The sequence below is a fragment of the Polypterus senegalus genome, chromosome 4 (genome assembly GCF_016835505.1).
Source record: "Polypterus senegalus isolate Bchr_013 chromosome 4, ASM1683550v1, whole genome shotgun sequence".
Lineage (NCBI taxonomy): Eukaryota > Metazoa > Chordata > Cladistia > Polypteriformes > Polypteridae > Polypterus > Polypterus senegalus.
In genome coordinates, this window is record NC_053157.1 from 36,642,700 (window position 1) to 36,660,089 (window position 17,390).

Genomic DNA, 17,390 nt, shown 5'->3' on the forward strand with positions numbered 1-17,390 from the left:
TTATATTAAAGTGAGGTAACTCAAACTGTTGTAAAAAGAAAGAATTTCAATAGACGTAGTCTGCACAAAGTTTAATAACGCATCTTGTTTTTTTATTAGTACTGACCTTCTGTCCACACTGAAAATGCATTTTTAACCAATGTTCTGAAAAACTGCTCTCCATATTGTGTAACTTTGGAAACATAGGGTTGTCTTGTGGCAGTGTTGATGAAGACAGATGCAACATGTAATTGCCAGGCACAGACTTCTGTTTTGGTCTGATAATGCCCAGGGAGATCTCATCATTCTGTGGAAATGAAATTGTCCTTTTGAAATTTCTCTAAATGAGCCAACGAGTACTGTGCCTTGCAACATTCAAGTATTTCACCATATTCATGTTGTAAGAATGGACTCTCAGCCAAACTTTTTCCAAGGCTTTGGCTTCCTACTCGTTTTTCACCATGAACAGCAGTTTTAATTCAACGTCTAGCCAAACAAAGAAGTCTGGTTTGGTGTTTCCATCAGGTGCTATTTGCTAATGTCATGCTTTCTGAATTTAGATTTATTTTTTGTTTTCCTTATAAACACACCTAACTGCATTAGGCTGACAAATGGTACCTATACAATAGGAGTGATTTGAGTGTTTTTATAATTTTTTGTGAATGGAAATTAACTGAAAATGCTATTGTGGACAGAAAAAGTTTGAAATGAAAAATCCATACTAGTATACAGTTGTTGCCAAAAGTTTTGAGAATGACACAAGTTTCAGTTTTCACAAAGTCTGCTGCTTCAGATCATTTTGTCAGATGTTTCTATGATATACTGAAGTATAATTACAAGCATTTCATAAGTTTCAAAGGCTTTTATTGACAATTACATTAAGTTTATGCAAAGAGTAAATATTTGCAGTGTTGGCCCTTCTTTTTCAAGACCTCTGCAATTGGCCCTGGCATGCTGTCCATCAACTTCTGGGACAAATCCTGACTGATGGCTGCCCATTCTGACATAATCAATGCTTGGAGTTTGTCAGAATTTGGGGGTTTTTGTTTGTCTGCCCACCTCTTGAGGATTGACCACAAGTTCTCAATGGGATTAAGGTCTGGGGAGTTTCCTGGCCATGAACTGAAAATTTCTCTGTTTTGTTTCCTGAGCCACTTAATTATCACTTTTTCCTTATGTTACAGTGCTACATCATGCTGGAAAAGGCATTGTTAATCACTGAACTGTTCTTGGATGGTTGGGAGGAGTTGCTCTCGGAGGATGTTTTGGTCCCATTCTTTATTCATGGCTGTGTTCTTAAGCAAAATTGAGAGCGAGTCCACTCTCTTGGATGAGAAGCGACCCCCCACATGAATGGTCTCAGGATGCTTTACTGTTGGCATGACACAGGACTGATAGCAGCGCTCACCTTTTCTTCCCAGGACAATCTGTTTTTCCTGAATGCCCTAAACAATCGGAAAGGGGATTCATTAGAGAAAACTACTTTACCCCAGCAGTCCTCAGCAGTCCAATCCCTGTACCTTTGGCAGAATATCAGTCTGTCCATGGTGTTTTTCTTGGCTTCTTTGTTGTCCTTCTTGACATTCTCCAAAAGTATTCACCTGACCGTGCGTGCAGATGCATTCACACCTGCCTGCTGCCATTCCTCAGCCAGCTCTGCACTGGTGGTGCCCCGATCCCACAACTGAATCAACTTCAGGACTCCTGATGGTCTTGACACTTGCTGGACTTTCTTGGGCGCCCTGAAGCCTTCTTCACAACAATTGAATCTCTCTATTCTAACTCAATCAGTATAACAAGAGTGATCTCCAGCCTTGTCCTCATCAACACCCTCACCTGTATTAACGAGAGGATCACTGAAATGATGTCAGCAGGTCCTTTTGTGGCAGGGCTGAAATGCAGCGGGAATATTTTTTTTTGGGATGAAGATCATTTTCATGGCAAAGAGGGACCTTGCAATTAATTGCAATTCATCTGATCCCTCTTCATAACATTCTGGAGTAGATGCAAATTGCCATCATAAAAACTGAGGCAGCAAAAAAATTTGTGAAAATGAATGTTTTTGTCGTTCACAAAACGTTTGGCCTCAACTGCAGACGAAGTCTCAGCCTCTTATTTACAAAGTTGTGAAATCCAGCATTTGTAATCCATTATCATCACTGTTTGTTTCTAAACAACCCGTCTGAAGCACAAGATCAATCAAATGCAACATTCGCTCTATTGTAAGGTCACATTATGCATGGGAATGCCACAACGGATTGATCTACACTTCAACTGGGATGGAGGGTAAATTTTTACCGGTCGGGAAGCCATACTGCAAGAACAACCGGACTGGGCAAGCAACCACACCAGAATTGATTTTAGTTTTTTTCCCAGTTGTGGTGAAAAAATATTGGATGAAAAGGGGGAGATGTATCAAGAACAATGCATTCCCCAGGAGATGGATCAGTGCTTCTCTGATTTGGTCGCAGTTTGGACACCCACAGCATTGCCTAGGACTTGTAGTTCAGAAGGGCAATCACATTGGGGTCCTTGGAAGCCACCAGAGGGTGCTGCTAGGTGAGGACCTCCCTATTTTGTGCAGCTTCCATATGACTAAGCCATGGCACTAAAAGTATCCCCAGGTACAACATACAGGTGCATCTCAATAAATTAGAATATCATTGAAAAGTTATTTTTGAGTTTTCATTACCATCCATCCATCCATCCTCTTCCGCTTATCTGAGATCGGGTCGCAGGGGCAGCAGCTTGAGCAGAGATGCCCAGACTTCCCTCTCCCTGGCCACTTCTTCTAGCTCTTCCAGGGGAATCCCGAGGCATTCCCAGGCCAGCTGGGAAACATAGCGCCTCCGGCGTGTCCTGGGTCTTCCCCGGGTCCTCCTCCCGGTTAAACGTGCCCAGAACACCTCACCAGGGAGGCGTCCAGGAGGCATCCTGATCAGATGCCCGAGCCACCTCATCTGACTCCTCTCAATGCGGAGGAGCAGCGGCTCTACTCTGAGCCCCTCCCGAATGACTGAGCTTCTCACCCTATCTTTAAGGGAAAGCCCAGAAACCCTGCGGAGGAAACTCATTTCAGCAGCTTGTATTAGCAATCTCGTTATTTTGGTCACTACCCATAACTCATGACCATAGGTGAGAGTAGGAACGTAGATCTACTGGTAAATTGAGAGCTTTGCCTTACGGCTCAACTCCTTTTTCACCACAACAGACCGATGCAGAGCCTGCATCACTGCAGATGTCACACCGATCCGCCTGTCGATCTCACACTCCATTCTTCCCTCACTCATGAACAAGACCCCAAGATACTTGAACTCCTTCACTTAGGTCAGGATCTCTCCCTCAACCCTGAGAGGGCACTCCACCCTACCTGTACGCTATAATCAGCAAAATGAAAAGAAATCAACGCTTGAAATATTTCACTCTGTGTGTAATGAATCTATATAATATATGAGTTTCAGTTTTTGAATTGAATTACTGAAATAAATTAACTTTTCAAATGATATTCTAATTTATTGAGATGCACCTGTAAAAGGAGCCATCTCCCTTCATTCTAGCAGTCAGAGTCAGCAGAGAGACAACAACACTCCCTAAGGAGGAGTGGAAAGTGTTTATTATATTGTACTGTGTTGGACTGAACCAGTTAAAATACTGTTAAAAAATAAAACTAACTTTATTTTAACCTAAGGCTCTGTGTGTGGGAGTTGTATCTGGTGTTCTGGGCTTCAGGACTCCCCCGCATGCTCCTAACCTCATCCTCCTCAGCAAGTATATCCATCCAAGGCCAGAGTTATACTTCACGCAACGCGACGCATGCTGCAGAGGACGCTCCTGCCACGCAAGTGTTGTACTGTTTATACTTGCGCGCGTACTTTACATAAATCTGGAGGAATCCACCAGGTGGCAGTGCGAGATATTATCACGGTGAGAACAGGTTGTGTTGTGAATTGTGAATTGCCTAGAACACTCATTAAATTAAGAGGACACCTTACGCAATAACTCTGACAAAGGATGTTTATTGATTAAATCCAGGGATGTGTCCATTCCAGCAAGCATTGGGCATGAGTGAGAAACAATCCTTGGACAAGGCCCTCAGCTCATCGCAAGGTGAATACAAGCACACACATACACTAGCGTCATTTTAGCGGCACCAAATCCCCACATCTGCTTATCTTTGGAAGGAAACCGGAGCACAGTGTGGAATACAAGCAGGAAATACCAGTAACATAACTTCCTGCGAGACAGCAGTGCTATCGCTCCACCACCGTGCCACCCCCATGTGTGTAATTAACAACAGTATTCATTATTTAAACGAAATTATATGTAAAATGTAACATACACACTTTAATGAATTTCATCATGAAAGTGATATCAAGTATAAATCTAAAGATTCTAAATGTGCAGAGAGTTGGAATATCATACATTTAATTTGTTCTGTGTGGCGATCTATTGCTGCTTGCCGCTGCAGTCAGGTCCAAGAAGCTCGTAGCGATTAAAAATTGGGATGACGTTTACGACGGTCTGCTTTAATGATAAAGTAAACTACAAGGTTAAAGTGGACATTTCGAGATTAAAGCCGAAATTTCCACTTTAATCACAAAATACACGTTTTCACCGTGTCCTTTATTTTTTTCTCAGTGGACTCAAATACAGTGCTATACATTATGTTGCTGTTGTGAAGGTGCAAAAAAAAAAAAAAAGACGGCACAAAAGATGGTATGTGAGACTTTTAAAATGTATCGTGTCATTACGATCGGGAATATGCGATGCTTGAATATAAAAGCACCACGAATGCATCTGTATGTCGGCATTTTGCTTCACCACTTTGAACCATTCATCAAACAGCAAAGCGCGCACATCGATCCCCGAAGGATCTCCATAGAGGCTTGCTGTCACATGTAGATAGTAAACAGACTCTGACGTCACGTTCCGACTTTTAGCACACTGCGCCCCATGACTTTTTGCTGGTACTGCAACTCGCGCACGCGTTGCGTTAATTTCTGAGGACCTGCTCAGAAGACGCGTGAAATGAACACTGGGAACGCGTGGCAGCCATGATGCGGATGCGTACGCGTTCTGAGCATGAAGTATAAATCGGCCATAAGAGAGCTGCTAATACAAAAATTCAGAATGGACCGTTTTCTTCATTTCATACTTTTTGGCTATTCACAGAGCTTATTCATCAAGTATCTGTAGTCTTTTCAACACAATGTTTCACTTCTTTAAATCAGTGTAAGGTGCAATGTTTGTGGGAGGTCTGTTCATTCTTATTTGTCCTGTACTTTGCAGGCAGTTTTTTTTTTCTATTATTGCATCACATTTAACTGAAAAAAATGAGATAATCAGAAAAAGGTCCACATTCAGAAATAAGAGAATTTCCAGAATGGTACCAAAAAGAGAAAAGGGATGCTATTCTCACTCTCAGGCTGTGCTCACAAATACACAGACAGTTTGATCATCCATTACACGCTGCTTATGTTGACTCAGTATACCATGAGGCCCTCTGTAAAGCTCTATGAGAAAACGATGGTCTGATATACCTCCTCAAAGACCTCCATGAAGGGACCACTACCAAGGTGAGGATTACTGGCTACCTGTCCCAGAGTTCTGTACCTCCTCTGGAGTCCAACAGGGCTGAGCACCAAATCCTTCACTCTTCCACAGGGACATGGACTGAATTCTTGAGCACACTGTCCAAAACACTGGTGACACCACTTTACGGACGTCGATTACTGCATTATTAGACACATCACTCACAAACATATAGATCTAGCTGAAGCAGTTTCAATCAGAAGCATCACATCAAGTTTCTAGACCATAAAACAAAACTGCATAGTTTATGGATCTGTAACAACACAGGTGACATCATTATCAAGGTGGCAGAAAGTGGAACAAATCTTAAGAGTTCACATCCATTGAAAGTGTGCAGAGTTCTGACAGCAGGTGCTTTTCAGACATCATATACCTGTACAGAATTAACCTAGCAGCTTCTGCCATGAGGTCACTACAAAAACTCTGGCATCAGCAGAAGATTAAGCTCAATAAAACCACAATATGTTCAACCTGCTCTGTGGCTCGGAGAGCTGGATCACAACACCAACTATTATTTATATAGTACATTTTCATACAAACAGTAGCTCAAAGTGCTTTACATAATAAAAAAAATAGAAAAATAAAAGACACAATAAGAAAACAAAATAAATCAACATTAATTAACATTGAATAAGAGTAAGGTCCAATGGCCAGGGGGGGACAGAAAAACAAAAAAAAAAAAACTCCAGACGGCTGGAGAAAAAAATAAAATATGTAGGGATTCCAGACCATGAGACCGCCCAGTCCCCTCTGGGCATTCTACCTAACATAAATGAAACAGTCCACTTTGGATTTAGGGTTCTCACGGAAGGGCTTGATGGGCTTGATGATGATGATCACACTGACCTCCGACATACAAAGGCTTGAGTCTTTGCATCTGTGATGCCAATGCCAGATACTTCAGCTTTACAGTATGATTTTGCGTGGGACTTTGCTTTCATCTCAATCACCACCCTGAACGCATCAAGGTTATATCATTGCCCATCATCACCTCGCCCTTACTTTTATATTGCATGCCTGCACATTGCTGATCCAGCCCACTGTGCCACTGCTGTTGCTGGCACCTGGAAATATGAAAGGCACAGACTTCAAAGGCAGGAAAAGACCTCCAGGTAACCCCAGACATGGATACAAAAAATATTGATGAGACACCATCTATGCTTATTTCAGTATTGGAACTCTGACATCAACTGTGGCTATACACAAACACTACTATGACAATGACAATGACCAAAAGAATGTTAATTTGCAGTGTGTGGTTGGATAAAGTAGACAGTACTTCATTCTTTTTATAACTTTTGTGGTAGACATAAGCTTCTGTATATCATGAAAAAAAGCAGAGGTAGGCAACGTTGGTCCTGGAGGGCCGCAGTGGCAGCAGGTTCCAGCCCAGTTTCTTAATGAGAAGTCTTAATGCTCAGGTAACATTCTGATGCCTCATTTTATTGATTCCTCGTCCTTGATTGCTTATTTCAGCCTTAAACAGATGCATTCAGTGTTTTTAATGACTCCTTTAATTGTAATAAGATGCAGATGACAAAGAGGCCAGTAGTTCTTCATCTAACTTGTTTCCATTTACATCTGTGTGAATTCATTGTGGACTATTTGGTTTAATAAAACACTTAGGAGAAAAATGTGGTAGACTGAAAATAATCCATTGTTGGCTTCCAATCATTTGGATTATTTCACTGAAACGTAAAACAATCCACAATATAAAAATGTTACATTGTAGAACAGCATGTCATAAAATTAATATTAATTAGTCTCTAATTAAGCAACAGGGTTGGCATGAAAACCAGTAGCCACTGCGGTCCCAACAATGACACAAAATTCCCACTAGAAGGGGTGAAAACCAACAAACCCCCAGCTGGTCACAAAAAGGGTAAATGTTAAATGCATCCATCCCGCAATATCCTAACTACAGTGTCACGGGGGTCTGCTGGAGCCAATCCCAGACAACACAGGGCGCAAGGCAGGAAACAAACCCTGGGCAGGGCTCCAGCCAATACACACACAAGGCATACACTAAGGGCAATTTAGAATCGCCAGTGCACCTAACCTGCATGTCATTGGACTGTGGGAGGAAACCCACGTAGACACGGGGAGAACATGCAAACTCCACGCACGGAGAACCCGGGAGGAGAACCCAGGTCTCCTTGCTGCAAGGCAGCTGCTCTACCCACTGCGCCACCGTGCCGCCAGCAAATGTTAAATCTTCAAATAAAAATATTTATTTGGTTTGTGACACAAGAAGAGGAGATCAGAAAGCAATGTTCTAAAAACAATCAATCCCAAGACCAAACACAGTCCCAATATGAAATCCAAGAGAATTGTTGAAAAACAAAGCAAACGGGGTCAAAAATTTCAGAAAATCAGAAATTATTAAAAAAAAAAAATCTCACCAATCACCTAGCACATTCAATGAACCGCAGAGGACTGTGGATTTTCCTCAGCCTTTAAACTTCCTTCAGTTTGATGGGCAGGTGGCACTACCTTTTGAGGGACCACCCACAAAACACATGGTATGTAGAAAAAGATTCTTAAACATCGCCACACACATGCGAATAGGAGGAAGCTGAGTGGACCAAAAAAAAGATAATTCCATGCCAGGCCAAGGTGTGGTGGGGTACGCTTAACATTCCTCCGTTTCCTCTGCATACCAGATATGGGAAAACCTGCCTGATGTCTCTACAAAGATGTCACTTCTGGTTCCGGCGCCCTCATGAAACATCACTTCTGGTCCCAGCATCCAAGATGACATCATTTCTGGGACCTGGTCTATAAAGACGCCATTTTAACTCAATGAATCAGTTCAACTTGAGGACTTCAGTGCTTGTTTAAACCATTGCAGCCAGGTATATTATATGGGTGGCTGCCCCAAACCTTTCTGTGTGTCTGAGGCTGATTTATTTCACAGCATAAAGAAACTAAATAATCAGCAATGTTAACATAAGAAACATGAACAAAACAGATATAAATAAGAAATCTGAACTTCGGCCGTGGGGAGCATTCTGACTGAAAGAAAAAGCATGTTTAATGGAATCCAAACAATGAGATTTAAATTAAATGATTTATTTTATAACATTTGACATTTCCCGTCATGTTTAGTTCTTCACATGTAGAACTGAAGACAAGTGTAATGATCAGAGCATTCAACTCTTCAGTGCCACATACTGTAAAGCCACAAATGTTACAAGTGGACTGCAGGGACTCTGCGTGGCACTATGACGGACAGTGAGCCAGCAGTGGGAATTCAGTCACAACATTGTGAACAGTTGTCTTTAGCTCCCACACAGTGCAGCTTGCCAGCAGACGATCTGAACAAGAACGCAATGAAAATAAATTCCACTCAAAAATGTCCATATCCATCCATCCTTTCACCTTCTGAAGCCGCTTATCCAAGGCAGGGTCACAGGGAGGCATTGGGATACAAAGCAGGAACGCCACCTGGACAAAGGCACCCGTCAACTGCAGGGTGAACACACACACACACACACACACACACACGAGGGCCTTAACATGCACTTTCATAAATCGGTTATTCACAGAAACCGGATTTCAAAAATGCAGTGTATCCACTTATTCCAGTTAAAGAAAAACAGGATACTGGTCTCTGAGAAACCGCTTTAAAATATGTAATGGTCTCCCCGAGTAACCTGGTCACAGGTGAAGTCAGACGTTTCCAAAAAACACTCACTTAATAATCCCTCCGCAGGTTTGATACTAACAGGCTATAAATTTGGCACATCATTTCGGACATCTGCTTTGTGCAGGGCAAAAGCCATTTTTTTCCAACAAAGTTCTCAGATTATTTCACATTTTATTGACTGTATTACAGTTCCAGTGGGTCACAAGTTTACTTAAATACACTTTGTTAACAGCTTGGAAAATTCCAGAAAAAATATCAAGTCTTTTTAGCTTCTGACAGCCAATTAGCCTAACTGGAGTGAACATGTGGATGTATGTCAAGGCCTACCATCAAATTCACTGCCTCTTTCCTTGACATAATGGGAAAAATCAAAAGAAAGCACCCAAGACCTCAAAACAAAAATTTTTTAAAAAATGTGGACCTCCCCATATCTGGTTCATCCTTGTGAACAATTTCCAAATGCCTGAAGGTTCCATGTTCATCTGTACTACTAATAAAATCTTATGTATTGTAACGGCCGACCCCTTTCCCAGCCGCCAGCTACACCTCCAATACCTGTGGCCTGGATAATTTAGGTTGAATCTAAATATCAAGCCGTACATCTAACAAATAAACTTTTACCCCACAATCGACGGTGTAAATACAAGCACAACAGAAAAGCAGATATGTAAAATTAAACTGATTAATTGTATTAAATGAAACAACAAGAAATATGCAAAATAAATAAATAGAAAATGTATATGTAACCCTCCACCACAGCAACAACGTGACACCACCATATATAAATAAAACAAAACCTCCCTTGCCCCTGTAACATATAACAAACTACGAACAACAACAATGAATGATCGTGAATTGTAACCCGGTTATAAAACCTGTCCTGCAGACGGATGACTGTACGAGAAATAAGGGAGTTGTTTGAATTTCCCGGCAAATGGAGCTACCTCACCGTGATTCCCCGGCACGTGGTGGATGATGATTCAACCCTGGGGTTTCTGCAGGTGAGGGATGGAAGACAGTCCAGCGGAATGAAAAACAAACTAGGGTAAAAGTGTGATGTGAAAAAACAGCAGGTAAGTTTCTTCGTGGTTCTGAAAAAATGGTTTCCTTCTTTCTCCTCTCCTCTCTCCTCCTTGTTTGATCCTGATTGCTTAAATAGTCCTGTGCTGGATGTAATCGATTGATATAGTTAACAGGTGTTTTCCAGGTTTGGGGCTGCGGTTTCCTTCCATCATCCGCCCCCCTTTGTATTTACGGGGACGACATTTACTGACGCACACAAACAGCAAACGGGACGATGGAAACAAGACGTACTCAGTACTAACATTTGACACTATTACTATGTAGCCCCGCTACAATATAAACGTCTATGCATGGAAGTGTGTGCATCTGTCTGTCTGGCCCGGAAGTGTGAGGCTAAAGCAGGAAGCTCAAAAAAAGCGACTTTATCTCCAAAGTGAAACCGCTGAGAAAAGAGAAACTTGCTTTGCCACTAATACACAAGCGAGGCGTGCACATCGGCAAAACAAGACCTCACAGGAGAGAGAAACTCGCTTAGATACTGACGTCGGCAAAACAAAATTGCAAAGGAAAGAGAACCTCGCTTAGCTGCTGATAGACAAAGGAGGCGAGCATTTTGGCAAAACAAAACCTCCGAGGAGGGAGAAACTCACTTAGCCGCTGACAGATAAAGGAGGCGAGCACATTGGCAAAACGAAACCGCTGAGGAGGGAGAAACTCGCTTAGCCGCTGACAGATAAAGGAGGCGAGCACATTGGCAAAACGAAACCTCTAAGGAGGGAGAAACTCGCTTAGCCGCTGATAGACAAGCAAGGTGAGCACATTGGCAAAACGAAACCTCTGAGAGAGAAACTCACTTAGCCGTTGATCGACAAAAGAGGCGAGCACATTGGCAAAACGAAACCTCTGAGGAGGGAGAAACTCGCTTAGCCGCCGATAGACAAGCAAGGTGAGCACATTGGCAAAACGAAACCTCTGAGGAGAGAGAAACTCGCTTAGTCGCCGATAGACAAGCAAGGTGAGCACATTGGCAAAACGAAACCTCCAAGGAGAGAAAAACTCGCTTAGCCGCTAAACAACAAAGGAGACGAGCACATTGGCAAAACGAAACCTCTGAGGAGGGAGAAACTCGCTTAGTCGCCGATAGACAAGCAAGGTGAGCACATCAACAAAACAAAACCTCTGAGGAGAGAGAACCTCGCTTAACTGCTAATGCACAACTGATGCGTTTGATTGATTGAAGTGCCAGAATCCACGGTTACTAGGAGCCCAGGCTTACACAGCTAGTATAATATAAAACACCAAGGGACCATACAGCCGTCAAACTGATCGGGAAGGAGACACATTCTGTCTGCCTTTACTTTTTGATTATGAAACACAAGTAGTACTAGGGTGTTGTACCGTATTAGCCATTATGAATGGAGTGAGAAGTCAAGCAAAATGACCCTTTTTATTGGCTAACTAGAAAGATTACAGTATACAAGCTTTTGAGGCAACTCAGGCCCCTTCTTCAGGAAAGATGTAATGTTTACATCTTGCCCGAAGAAGGGTCAAGCCTGAGATGTCTTGAAAGCTTGCATAAAACACAAGAAAACTCTCACATTGTTCAGTGCTTCTAATCAGTTTCATGATGGGCTTAGACTGAGTAAAAATGTGCTGTTTTTCATGCACAGGAAATGTAACGCATTACATTTTATAATGAATAACTATATTATGCATTGGGTTACTTTTTTGTAAATAACGAGGAATGTATCCAATTACTTGTTAAAGTATTAATCTCCCATACAGCTTAGAAGACAAAGGTTACATGCCTGTTTTTGAATTCATGGTGGCCAAAGATGAAGTCTGAACTCTCTTTGCGCACTTTTGTGACATTGGTGCATTTCCCCCAAAGGACTCACACAAGTAAACGGGGGTCGGGTATGGTTTAAGTATTCAGGTTACTCAGCTTATCTGCTTTGGTGTGTACATGTAAAAAGACACTAACGGCCGGACAGACACATCCACATCCACGCTTGAAAGCAGAACATCGGAGGAAACCCATGCAGCACAGGGAGAACATGTAATCTCCACACAGGAAGCACTTCCTAGTTGTGAACATCCCATAAACTAATAAAGCACAGCATTTGGAAATACAGTAAAACACAAATTAAAATAAAAGGCAAATGAAAAGGACTCTGAGAAGAAAAAAAATTAACCCAATGGCCACGAACCAAATTCCAATAATAAATATAGCTGCCTTCACAGACACCCGAAGAATGTAACTGTTATTTGTTTTATCTGCAAAAAACTCTGGAAAGATACAGGGATTTCTAAAGCAGAAAAAGCCGAGTGAACACACTTTACATATTAGCAATATAAAGACTGTCATCACTTGCTTTCAGACACACTTTTTTTCCACGTTTAGTTCATAGAAACGAAGGAATCGCGCTACGGGCAGGAGGCTGCACATCATCATCTGCTGCTGCAGTAGCGACTTTGAAACAGCCGACAGTCTTGTAACATTTATCTTTTATTCCGAGTAGTGAGAAACACAAACATAACATTTAAATATATCATTTGGAAAGTCCAAAAGCCTCTTCAAAAACGGTCACGAACCAGTCAGCTTAGACATAACAGTACTCAGTGTGTGTCTCATAAATAACTAAATGCCAACTGCTTTCCAACTGATTTCCGGGTTTGAAACGTTCTTTAAATTAATTTTGTCTTACCTTTCTGTGAAGCAATTTCTACAGTCTCATCCCTATTTGAAAATGTGCTTTGTGGTAATGTATACGTGCGTAAATCCAAACCTATGCTAATAAAGTATATCAGCTGTTTATTGCCCTCCGCAATTTCTCCTCGGTCAGCTGACTGCATAGGACGTTTACGACAGCCCACGTGCCGTTGAGCAGAGATGCCGTAAAGCAGCGCGTCACTTGAGCGGCGCCATGTTCGGTGTGGCCGCCCGAGTCTTCTCTGCACAGCGTTGTTTTCGTCTGTATAAAGAAGTGATTGATACATATGTGGTTCTTATACACTGTTTATTTAAACGATGAAATATGTGTAAATATAGTGAGCATGTTATAAGTGTGAATGTTTTACAAAACTATTTGAATGTATTGACGTTTGTTGTCTGCTCAATGAGATCGTTACTTGCATGTCTCCCACAGACCAGTGATTAAAAAACGTCGAACGTAACGTGTCGGAACAATGTAAGAGACTCTCGTGCAGCTGTCCTTACAAGCTGCTGTGGCTAAAAACTGTTCATTAATCGAGTGGTCTTTACTTCTTTTTTTCCTGTTTAAAGCAGAAGGTGTTGCATACCATGGATTCAGAGTGTTCAGATCTCTTCACTTTTTAGTCATTTTGTTATCTTGCGACCATATTCTAAAATCACATACATTTTTTTTTCTCTACCCCAGCCAAACACTCAATACCCTAGAATGACAAAACGAAAAGAGAATTTTAGTCATTTTTGCTAATTCATTAAAAATAAAACTGAAACAGCACAGTGCTCCATGTATGCAGACCCATTACGTAGTTGCATCTCCTTTGAGATTTCAGCCTGGTGTCATCTCGAGTTTGACGTGACAAGCTTTGCACACCTGGATTAAGAATTGTTCTGCTATTCTTCTCTGCATGTTCTCTCCAACTGTCAGGTTGAATGGAGACCATCAGTGAAGAGCTATTTTCAGGTCTGTCCAGAGATGTTGGATTGAGTTCTCAATGGGCCACTCAAGAGCCTTCCCAGAGTTGTCCTTAAGCCTCTGTCCTTGTCTTTGCGCTTAGGGTCATTGTCCTGGTGGCAGATGAACCTTCAGCCAAGTCTCAGATCTAAAGTACTCTAGAGCAGGTTTTCATGAATGATATCTCTATATTTTGCTCTAATAACCTTTCCCTCAACGTTGACTAATTTACAAGCCCCTGGAAAACAAACCGACAGCATGATGCTGCCACCCCCACGCTTCACCATTGGAATGGTATTACAGAGGTGACGAGTGGTGTTTGGTTTCCTCCAGACATGACACTAATCTTAGTTTCATCAGGCCAGAGAATCTTGTCTCGCACAGTCTGAGAGTCCTTGAGGTGTCTTTTACTTAGGAGAGGCTTAAGTGTGGCCATTCTACCATAAAGCTCAGATTAATGGAGTGTTGGTAGGCGTGGTTGTTCTTCTGGAAGTTTCTCTACACAGATTTTCTGGAGTTCTGCCAGAGTGACCTTTGGGTTTTTGGTCATCTCTCCTACCAAGGGACTTCTCCCTTGATTGCTCAGTATTGCCAGACAGTAAGGTCTAGGAAGAATCATGGGTATTCCAAACTTCTTCCACTGAAGAATTATGAAGGCAGAATGTCCTGCAGAATGTCTTTATAGCCTTCCCCAGATGTACTATACACTGTGTGCACAATTATTAGGCAAGTTGTATTTTTGAGGATTAATTTTAATATGGAACAAACACAGTGCTATCAGTCAATCCAAAATGTTAATAAACCTGAAACCTGAATGTTTCACAACGGAAATGTGAGTGTGAACATCATCAGGGGAATACATATGTGCGCACAATTATTAGGCAACTATTAGTGTGCAGATTTATTATGCAACTAAAGGAAAAATGAAAATTTTCCCATCTCACTTGTTTATTTTCATCTGTTATAGTGAGAATAATAAACAAACACCTCAAAATTTACAAATAAACATCTCTGACATTTCAAAAAAAATCAATCAATCAATCAATGACCAATATAGCCACCCTTCTTTCCAATAACAGTCATAAGCCTTTCCATTCATGGAGTCTGTCAGTTTCTTGATCTGTTGACGATCAGCTTTTTGTGGAGCAGTGACTACAGCCTCCCAGACACTCTTCAGAGAGGTGTATTGTTGTTCTCCCCCGTAAATCTAGCATTTAAGAAGTGCCCACAAGTTCTCGATAGGGTTTAGGTCAGAAGAGGACAGGGGGCCACGTCATTATTCCTTCATCTTTAAGGCCTTTACTGGCTGGCCACGCAGTGGAGAACTTCGATGCAAGTGATGGAGCATTGGCCTGCATAAAAATCATGGTCTTTTTCCTGTATCACTGTTTGAAGAAAGTGTCTTTGAAAAACTGGCAGTAGGTTTGGGAGTTGATTTTGAGTTCATCTTCAATGCAAAAGGTCCAACTAGCTCATCTTTAAAAATACCAGCTCATACCAGTACCCCACCTCCACGTTGGAGTGGAGCTCTGTGCCCATTACTGATCCACAGGTCCATCCATCTGGTCCATCAAGAGTCACTCTCATCTCATCGGTCCATAAAACCTTTGAAAAAAATCTGTCTTCAGATATTTCTTGGCCCAGTTTTAACGTTTCAACTTATGTTTCTTGTTCAGTGGTGGTTGGGTTTCAGCCCTCCTTACCTTGGCCATGTCTTTGAGCACTGAACACCTTGTACTTCTGGGCACTCCAGGTAGGTTGCAGCTCTGGAATATGAAAGTACTGGAGGATAATGGGTTCCTGGTAGCTTCACGTTTGATTCTTCTCAAATCTTTGGCAGCTAATTTGCGTCTTTTGTTCTCAACACGTTTCTTGCGACCCTGTTGACTATTTGCAACAAAATGTTTGATGGTTCTGTGATCACACACCAATATCTTAGCAATTCCAAAAGTGCTGCATCCCTCTGAAAGACAGTTAAATCTCTTTTTGGCCCATTTTGCCGAGGAAAACTAGCTGCCTAATAATTCTGCACACCTTGATATAGGGTGTGGATCTCCTTAGGCCACACCCTCCCTCATTACACAAATACACATCACCTGACGTGCTTAAATCCAATAAGCATTCAAGTTAATACAGCTTGGAGTTGGAATATACGCATTAAAAATGATGATATGGTCAAAATACTCACTTGCCTAATAATTGTGCACACAGTGTAGACCTCTCAACACAATCCTATCTCTAAGCACTGTCGGCATTTCCGTAAAACTTAACAACTTGCTTTAGCTCTGATACACAATTGATTAAGTAAATGGGATGCACCTGAGCCAAATTCCACGTGTCATAAGAGAGGGTCTCATTTAGGAATTTCAGGTTTTTTATTGTTAATAAGTTAGTACTATTTTCTAAATTCCTGTTTTCACTTTGTCGTTCTTGGGGTACCGAGTGTGGTTTGATTAGGGGGAGAAAAAAAATGAATGGATTTTAGAATAAAGCTGCAACATAACAAAATGTGCACAAAGTGACTTTCTGAATCCACTGTGCATCAATGACAGAAGGACGGTGTGCCAGTAATGTTGTGTGCCAACTTCACTTTCCTTTGCAGTGCCCAGTATTCCTAAACTGAGTGGGAGCCATGCCAGTATAGCCAGTGAACGTGGGGTCTCCCATGCAGCTGTAGAAGTTGGTAAGAATAAAGAGAGTAACTCAGGGTCTCCTCAGACCTCTAGGGCAGGGGTCCTCAATCACAGTCCTGGAGGGCCGCAGTGGCTGCATGTTTTTGCTCCAACCCAGTTCCTTAATAAGAAGCACTTATTGCTCAAGTAACACTTCTGCATCACTTTAGTTGTCTCGCTCATTAAAATTTTGAACCTTTATTGCGTATTTTGTTTTTAAACAGCTGCATTCTTGGTTTTTAATTGCTTCTAATTTGCAATAGCATGCAAATGACAAAAGAGACCAGCATTTCTCCATTTAGCTTGTTACCATTTACACTTGTGTGTATTTATCATGCATTATTCGGTTTAATTAAATACTTGGAAGGAAAGTGAAGGACTGAGAATTGCTCATCCATTTTAGCCTTCAAATCATTTGGTTGATATCCTTAGAAAGGGGAAGAAAATCTAGGATATGAGAATTACCTGACATGGCAGAGTTAAAGCACCAATAAGCCATGAAATTAAATTATTGGCAATAATTGCTTTCTAATTACGCAACCGGGTTAGAACAAAAACCTGCAGCCACTGCGGCCCTCCAGGACTGTGATTGAGGACCCCTGCTCTAGGGAATGGATTGAATTGATGAGCTTTCTGTTTTACTTCGTTTAATCATAACAAATTAAAAAAAAAGACTTAAACCACACACTCGTATACGAGGAAAGAAAAAACTAAACAAGGCAGTCATGAACACAGTCATGGGGCATAAAAAAAAAGGAAGAAGATAATCAAGCACAAGACTTCAGACCCCAATCTTAGCCAGTGCCAACA

General features: G+C 41.6%; 1 protein-coding gene across 4 annotated transcripts in view; it reads right to left on the reverse strand.

Annotated features, from left to right (window-relative positions):
- LOC120527253 (WD repeat-containing protein 7) overlaps positions 1–13,098 on the reverse strand; it is a 522,770-nt gene extending 509,672 nt beyond the window's left edge. For all 4 annotated transcript variants that reach the window (XM_039750464.1, XM_039750463.1, XM_039750462.1 and 1 more), the window contains exon 1: positions 12,952–13,098. The gene's annotated coding sequence lies outside the window, so the exon portion shown is untranslated. The remainder of the gene's footprint in view (positions 1–12,951) is intronic.
- Between the last annotated feature and the right edge of the window lie 4,292 nt (positions 13,099–17,390).